The sequence below is a fragment of the Misgurnus anguillicaudatus genome, chromosome 22, assembly GCF_027580225.2.
Source record: "Misgurnus anguillicaudatus chromosome 22, ASM2758022v2, whole genome shotgun sequence".
Taxonomy (NCBI): Eukaryota; Metazoa; Chordata; class Actinopteri; order Cypriniformes; family Cobitidae; genus Misgurnus; species Misgurnus anguillicaudatus.
Window position 1 is genome coordinate 44,751,197 of NC_073358.2, and position 8,642 is coordinate 44,759,838.

Below are 8,642 nucleotides of genomic sequence, written 5' to 3' on the forward strand. Positions count from 1 at the left end.
AGAATGTGTCTGTGAAGTTTCAGCTGAAAATACCCCACAGATTATTTGTTATAGCATGTCAAAAGTACCCCTATTTTGGTGGGAGCCAAAAAGTGCTGTTTTTATGTGTATACCCTTAAATGCAAATAAGCTACAGCTCCTCACTCCCTTACCAAGAGACAGTAAGCGCTTTTCTGATTCCTGTGAATGTATAGTCTAAGACAATAGTATCTTTAACCACATAAGAGCTACAATATAACAAACACATTTTTTTTAATTAACCAGACAGTCAGGCGCGGGGCTTTGTTTTTGTGATGTCACATTAACAAAAGATTCAGAGACTGCTTAAATTAGGGGTGCACTAGTCTTGCGTAGCCAGACCTTCAACACAAATAGCTCTGTGGCCTATACCGGGAAAATGCCCGGTATGCCAGATGGCCAGTCCGCCCATGATACACACCCTCTGACTAAAATATATGTAGTATTTGGATGTGGGCTCACTAACAGATTTCACTTTCAAGTCTCTGCCTCTGTTCATAATTCTTGCAGTAAAGATTCAACACCCAAGATCTTATTTGGCTTTCATCAACATGATCTCTCAGGAATTTGTATGTATTTTCCAAGATGGCTAATTCCTATGAATTCATCGAAAGTGAATCATATAAAATGTATGAAAATGAGAAAAAAACATTAGTGATACCCCACCCCAAGCCCGCCCATAACATTACAGGGGCAAATAATACAAAAACATACACATTTGGTCATACTAACTCATACCAATTAGACACCTCGTAAAACACATATGCGACCCCAAAACCGGTCCCCGAAAGGGTACATTTCTTTGAAATTGAGATTTATACATCATCTGAAAAAATTTGCTTTGCATTGATGTATGGTTTGTTATGATTGGACAATATTTAGGAGAGATATAGCTATTTGAAAATCTGAGGGTCCACAATGTAAATTTTACGAAAATCGCTTTCAAATTGTTCTCAAGCGTGAGTGATTTCAATGTTAAGTCAATGTAAAGACGCGTTTACGCGCGTCTGGAGGTCTTGTGGTGCGATATGAGGCGCAAATTGAGTGTTGCCGCGTTAACCAATCAGTAGCTTGCTCTAGTAGTCACGTGATTACAGGAAGCGAGCGGAGTCGGAGAAACCCCTCCCATGACATGACTTTTTGCGTGAATGTATCAAAAGACTAGAATTTCACGTGCGGCTTTCACGCACAAATGAAGCAAGTAACCTCAAGATGTTCAAGCGTCCAACTACGTGCGAATAGCGCATTTTTGCCTCCTCTACCGCGTTTGGTGTGAATCCAGCATTATGACATTTGCCATGATATGTGTTGGTTTTCATCAAAACATGCATATTTGCGATTTAAAGAGATACAGAACACATGGTCTATTATTTATCAGGCAAGAATATTTTAAGCAATCTCTACCAAGGGACCTTTTAGAATTTCCCATAGATCCTCTACATTAAACTGACATATGCTGTGAGGCGAAGTTGATGTTCCTTCTGACACGCTTTACGTTTCAAGAAAGCTTCGACTTCAAGGACGACAGCGACTGTGTTTGTATGTCCTCTTTATACAACCACTTATGTCTGCACTTAGGGTTTAGTAGCAGTATGTCCAGTGTCCTCAACATTTATAACTGTCTGTCTCGAGAGAGAAAGCGTGCCTCAGATAAAGCAAGTCACCTTGATGAAATGCCTAAATTAGTTTATGAAACAATGTGGCATAAGCCACTGTACAGTAAGCATACTTATGGATCCACCCTTGGGGTTGGACGCCATCCATGCCAAAGGAGACAATGAACTGCGCTTCAGACCAATTTAGACGTGCATGTTGAGTGGTAAAAGCTGAAGGTTGGGTATTTGTATGCATATACAAACAACAAAAGACAAGTAATGCATTTCATTACAGTTTTATCAAGACTTGAAATTGATTTTAGAAGTGTTGACCCTGAGCTGAATATTATAAAACAGAGAGAAATGCATTTACAGAGTGCACCTGTGTATCAGATACTGTACTTACTAATAGTCACAAATATTTTACTGCGACTACAGTTAACAGATGGTAAATGGGTGATATCACGAAATCCAGGTTTAGAAGGTGTCCGGTATCAGAATTTTTAAAAAAGCCCTTGAAGCCCATTTTTTTTTGCACATATAAGATTTCTTTTTATGAACTAACTATTATCATTATGTTTAAAGGATTTAAAAAAATATTTCCTATAGAATTATTTAAATTTTTTAGATTATCATTATCAAAAATTATCATTACCGTAACATGATATTACATTAAATATATACATTTACAAACTCATGTTTCGGTAATGAGAACTAAAAAGTTGTCTAGGTACTATGATAAACAAAATTTTAACTTTTATTTTTTTATTTTATGTTCCTTCCAACAATTTTTTTTGTGAAAATGTTAGTTCCTTGAGGGCTTAAACAATTATTGAAAATTGTTGCGGAGGATGAGAAAATTGGTCTTGGACACATTTATATTCCTTATTATTGTCTCTACATTTACCAATGATCACCAAATACCACATGTTTCTTTACTGTAAATGTTTATAGTATAACATGCACTGAAGCTTTTTTTTTAGATTTTTTAATTATGAATATTTCCATGTCAAAGAACCCAAATCCAGTCATGGACATGTTGCGGTATTGAACAATTGCCCTTTAAATTTGGAAAAAACAATAAAATTGTTTTTCATGTTGTAATTTGAAATCATGTGCAAAATAGCACATGAAGAGATGTTTGTAACTGTATGCTTATTATTTTTTATAGCACTTGCTTTTATTATCAAAATGTTTCAATGACACCTCTCAAGTCTAATTTGGCGAGAATCACCCAAATAGTGACTCTGTCTTCTATTCTTCTCTGTTAGGAATAATTGATGACAGGCCATTGAATTATTCGAAAATAATGCACACCACAACGCAAAGAAATGATTTAACAATCGAAAGAAAAGGTGCACAGAAAGATGTTAAAGGGGACATTTCACAAGACTTTTTTAAGATGTCAAATAAAACGTTGGTGTCCCCCGAGTATGTATGTAAAGTTTAGGCTTAAAATACCATATAGATAGTTTATTATAACATGTTAAAATTGCCTTTTTCTAGGTGTGTTCTGTTAAATGCAAATAAGCTGATCTCTGTACTATATGGCAGTGCAGTGGCTGGATAGTGCAGATTAAGGGGCGATGTTATCCCCTTCTGACATCACAAGAGGAGACAATTTCCAATGACCTATTTTTTCAAATGTACGTGCTTGCAGAGAATGGTATACCAAAACTAAGTTACTGGGTTGATCTTTGTCACATTTTCTAGGTTAATAGAAGTACTGAGGACCCAATTATAGCACTTACTATTTTAACTCTTTAAAAGCATATTTTGCAGCGATTTTTGTGTGAGCATATCAGTGAACACCCCTGACCACTCGGTGAGTTTCACGCCTTTGTAAATGAAAGTTTAGTGCATGTTAGGAAGGATTGTTCCAGTGCATCTGTGCAGCCATTGTAGAGGTGGGGGGTAATACAACAAACACTCGAAAATTCTCGGGACAGCATCATATGTCCAAATTTCAGTCAAAACCGTTCTATTTCATTATAAACAATCTGAAAACAGGGCTTTAAGTGTAAAATACCGAACTTGTCCTTTAATGGTCTGACTAGTTGGTAAAATGGAACTCTTAAACAAATACCTCTTCGAAAATAACAAATGTTTTGGGTTCCTATATATATGTAATCTACGTGTTGTTTATTTTGGTTGTTATATAAATAAACAACTTTAAAAGGACTTTGTTGTTAATTATTCTTCGCAGAGTTTACCGGAAGTTACGAGATGACCACAAAAGCTGCGTGTTTATGTTGTTACTGCATATATATATATATGGATATATGTGTGTGTGTGTGTGTGTGTGTGTGCGTGCGTGTGTGCGTGCGCGTGTGCGTGTGCGTGTGTGTACCTGGTAATTATCACGTAATATAGAAATACCAGTGGATATATGTCTGTGTGTGTGTGTGTTTGTGTGTGTGTGTGTTTGTGTGTGTGTTTGTGTGTGTGTGTGTGTGTGTGTGTGTGTGTGTGTGTGTGTGTGTGTTTGTGTGTGTGTGTGTTAGTTAATTGGTGATTAGTGTCACATTATTTAAATAAATAAAGTCTACCGCAGCATAAATGACTGCTTACAATTTTTTTTATAACAGGGTTTTTCGTACTTTTCTTAACAGCCACAGGTCAGTTACAAAGCAGGATCGGTCCTCTAAAGCATGTGTGTGGACTGCACAACACCAGAAATGTTTTCCCAGCCTTTTAAACTTCAGAAGTCGTCACTTTCTCTGATGTCTACATTTCTTGAAGGTCAGCATGTAATGTTCAGTATATGACCTCCCAACAGCATCTGATACTTAGCTCTCAAAACTACGAAGATGTGACAACCAGCCGAGCAGAAATGCCACGGCGAATAACACCTTTGAAGGTTGTCAAAAGATGAAATACTGGTACCCTGCCACTTCCTTTCAGCCTCACTCTTATCTCACTAGTCACAGGCCCAAAAAACATCCTTATGCATGCTATATGGTGTTCATCATTTTATATTTTTGCATTTGGCTTATCCAGAGCGACTGATCTCTGTACTATTTGCATTCAAATTTTACATTTTTCAATATCCAGATAATTTACAAATGGTTTCTATGCAGTTTAAAATTGGTCACGCAATGTGAAAGGCACACTTACGGACCATTTTAAACAATAAACGGACACAAAGACATTATCATTCCACATACAACTATGTCAGAACGGTCCTCTTTCTCCACACTTGTAAATACTGGAGCGGTAGTTTCGCATAGGTCATGTTTGACATTTCGACGTGGTTACACAGCAAGTAAGGTCAAGCTTAAAAGACAAGACGTTGTGCTTAAAAATACAACTTTTTAATGCAATTTCCAGGTCCAATACCCTCAAATTCAAGGACTAAATGTGGGGACACATTTTAAGTGAGAGCCAGGTTACATCGTGTTACTTTTTTAGATACATTGCCTAATTGCATTAAAAAACAGGGTTCCCACGGGTCTGTGAATTCCTTGAATGTTTGTGAATTTGGGGTGAAAATATACATACATAGATACAGGTCGTTAAAAGTGCTTGAATCTATTTTATGCAAGAAGTTTTCTGGGGGGAAAAAATCCATTGCCTGTGTAGTATAGGATAGTATTGTAAAAATTCTAGACTTTTTAAGCACACGTGCTAAACTGTTCACTTTAAATGCTTATATCTTCTGTATCTTGTTCCCTGAGAAAGGAACGAGACGCTGCGTCTCCCATGCCATCTTCCTGCGTCCCTGTTACGCAGTCTTTGGCAATATTTCAGATAGCGATATACTTTCTTGCTCTCGCGTCACCCTGTCTTTGTCGTTAAGCCTCACCATTGGTTAAATTTGATATACACATTCAGACACACTTCCCCTGAAGGCGTCCCCAAAGTGTCACCGCAGTGACGCAGAGCGAGTTCCCTCGAAAGGGAACTGTAACAATGTATCTTAAAAGGTAACATGATGTAACCTTGCTCTCACTTGAAATGTGTCCCCACATTTAGTCCTTGAATTTGAGGGTATTGGACCTGGAAAGTCCTTGAAAGGTCCTTAAATTTGAAGCTAACTAAGGTGTGAGAAACCTTAAAAAATAGCATTCAAACAAGAGTTGGAGGACCCCCAGTATTACCACCACGGACCCCCAGTTGAAGACCCATGCTCTACACCGCTCTACACAAAATTTCAAAATATGTACCCCAGCTGTCACTAATATATTTGGTACCAATATGTACTTCTAAGGTACTAAAATGAAATCTGTAGGTCCAAAGTGACAGCTGTGGTATATATTTTGACCATTTTATTTCGGACAGTGTACTAATTGAGCAACAGGGACACTAAAATGTCCTTTGTATGTAAATCTTGACAGATAAACATCGCGAATTGCATTAATTTGACAAGTATAGCACAACAAGTCAAGTGTAATGCAGATTAGCTCAAATTGGGTAGTAGTTAGACAATCTACGTGTGATTCAACACATAAGGATTTATTACATGTTATGCTTTTCCAATATATTTATTAAAGGAATAGTCTACTCATTTTCAATATTAAAATATGTTATTACCTTAACTAAGAATTGTTGATACATCCCTCTATCATCTGTGTGCGTGCTCGTAAGCGCTGGAGCGCGCTGCGACGCTTCGATAGCATTTAGCTTAGCCCCATTCTTTCAATGGTACCAATCAGAGATAAAGTTAGAAGTGACCAAACACATCAACGTTTTTCCTATTCAAGACGAGTAGTTATACGAGCAAGTTTGGTGGCTCGCCTGAAAAGTCCGCTCCCCTTCTCACTCTCATAATGGGAGAGGGAGGGTGTTACTGCGCCGAGTCAAAGTACTCCCAAAAGTGCTATTACGCCATAAAATGTAGCTCCTCTTTTAAATCCGCTTAGAAAAGCGCTACGTTTTATTTTGTACCACCAAACTTGCTCGTATAACTACTCGTCTTAAATAGGAAACACGTTGATGTGTTTGGTAACTTCTAACTTTATCTCTAAATGGTACCATTGAATGAATGGGGCTAAGCTAAATGCTATCGAAGCGTCGCAGCGCACTCCTGCGCTTACGTGCACGCACACAGATGATAGAGGGATGTATCAACAATTCTTAGTTAAGGTACTGTAATAACATATTTTAATATTGAAAATGAGTAGACTATTCCTTTAAATCATTATCTCACCACAACAAGATTTTATTAGTATATTGAGCCATCTGTATTACATCAACAATTTGAACATGAATTCTTACTGTGGAAGTCACTGGGTACCGTCAGCATTGTGGTTACCATCATTTATTAAAATATCTTCTTTTGTGTTTAACAGAATAAAGAAACTCATACCTTTTTAGAAAAACACAAAATTGAGAAAATGAAGAATTTTAATTTTTGGGTAAACTATCCCTTTAACGATCCACTTTATCCACCTTTTGTCACCTGTATCCATACCAAATGCCAGAAAGCGAATCATGGACCATCATGACAGCGGCCATTCACTGTTCGTGAAATTCACTGATATACAAAATAAATAGTGCATGCAATGTTTACTTTTCCAATTTCTGTGACCCGCTGTCCAATCCTTGGCTTGAGTTCTAGGTACAAAGACAGAGAGACGGGAATCACTGTGTAGTCAGGTCCATGTCCGGTTTCCTTAGGAATGTGAACCAATGCACACTGACATCAAAGCAGGCTGGAGAGATGGCGTCACTGAAGGTTTGTGACACTGACGGTTCTACTTACAGAAATCGAAACTGAGATCTGAGATAAGTGTATTAGATACTGTATACTTACTTATATTAAAAAAAACTTTCAGTCTTTATAAATGGGTTGTGTTTTATAACACATAACAGTATTGACATTTGTTGCTTATATTTATTATATGCATTTGGCAGACGCTTTTATCCATATGCTTTATTTATTTTCAACTCAGCATTGGGTCAGAAAGGGGCGAGCTTAGCCATTGGATTACATTAACCCTGAAAATGTTCATATTTGACCCAACAATAGGTTAAAACACATCCCAGCATAGGTTAAATTACAACCCAAGGTACTGGCTTGTCTCTTTTTGACCCATTGGGTTGAAAAAAATCAGCCGTTTACAGTTCATCTTTCAGTATGTGTGTTCACTGGGATCGAACCCATGACCTTTGCGTTGTTAATGCTTCAAATGAGCTATAGGAAGACTCCTAAACTACTTTTTGCAAATATTGTATTGCAGTCCTTGTGAGTGAACTCTGCTTTCATCTGGACTGATGGATTCCTTAAATTATGCGCTTGAACTCTGATCTGTCATGTTTGTTGCATATAAACATATACACACATCTACATATTAATTATAAAGGCCAATATGATTGAGCAATGTTTAGCTCGAAGCCCTTGTTTATGCTGTGATGCAAAGTTTGCGTGCCATGAGCGCTGGTGATTTATGTAGGCCATCTACTGCACCTTAGTTACGCCGGAGGGAACGTCATTTATTTTTTAAGGTTGTGATGGCTTTTTGCATTGCATTCTGGGATTGTGTATAATGCGAAGAGGGAATGAAGCATGGCTGAAGCATTCTTCAGTAATCACATTAGAGATAAGGATGTGCATTTGTCATTCACCCCCTAAGGATTGTGGGGGTCAATGCAGCAGTCTTCTGGTTAACCCATGGTGAATGCTACAGATTCAAGAAAATGTGATCTTATATTTTACTTTATTGTGTTTTTTGCTATTATGCGAAAATTATTGCTTATTATGTGAAAATATATTTTGTTAATCATTTAAATTGACTGTTCACCAAACATTTACTCACTTTCAAGTTGTTACCAAGCTGTATAAATTTCTTTGTTCTGCTGAACACAAAGGAAGATATTTTGAGTAATGGTTTAACCCTAATAAGACCCTTGGGGTCAATCTTACCCACACGCCACTTTTCTTTAGTTTAAAAACATGGTTCCCTTCATCTCAGTGGAATAAGATTTTGTGACTTTTCCAGATTATCTGTCAAGATTCATATAAAATACTGGGCTTGATTCGATCGTTCTAAAGAGACGTAAAAAAATTTACTTAAATAACACTTTGGG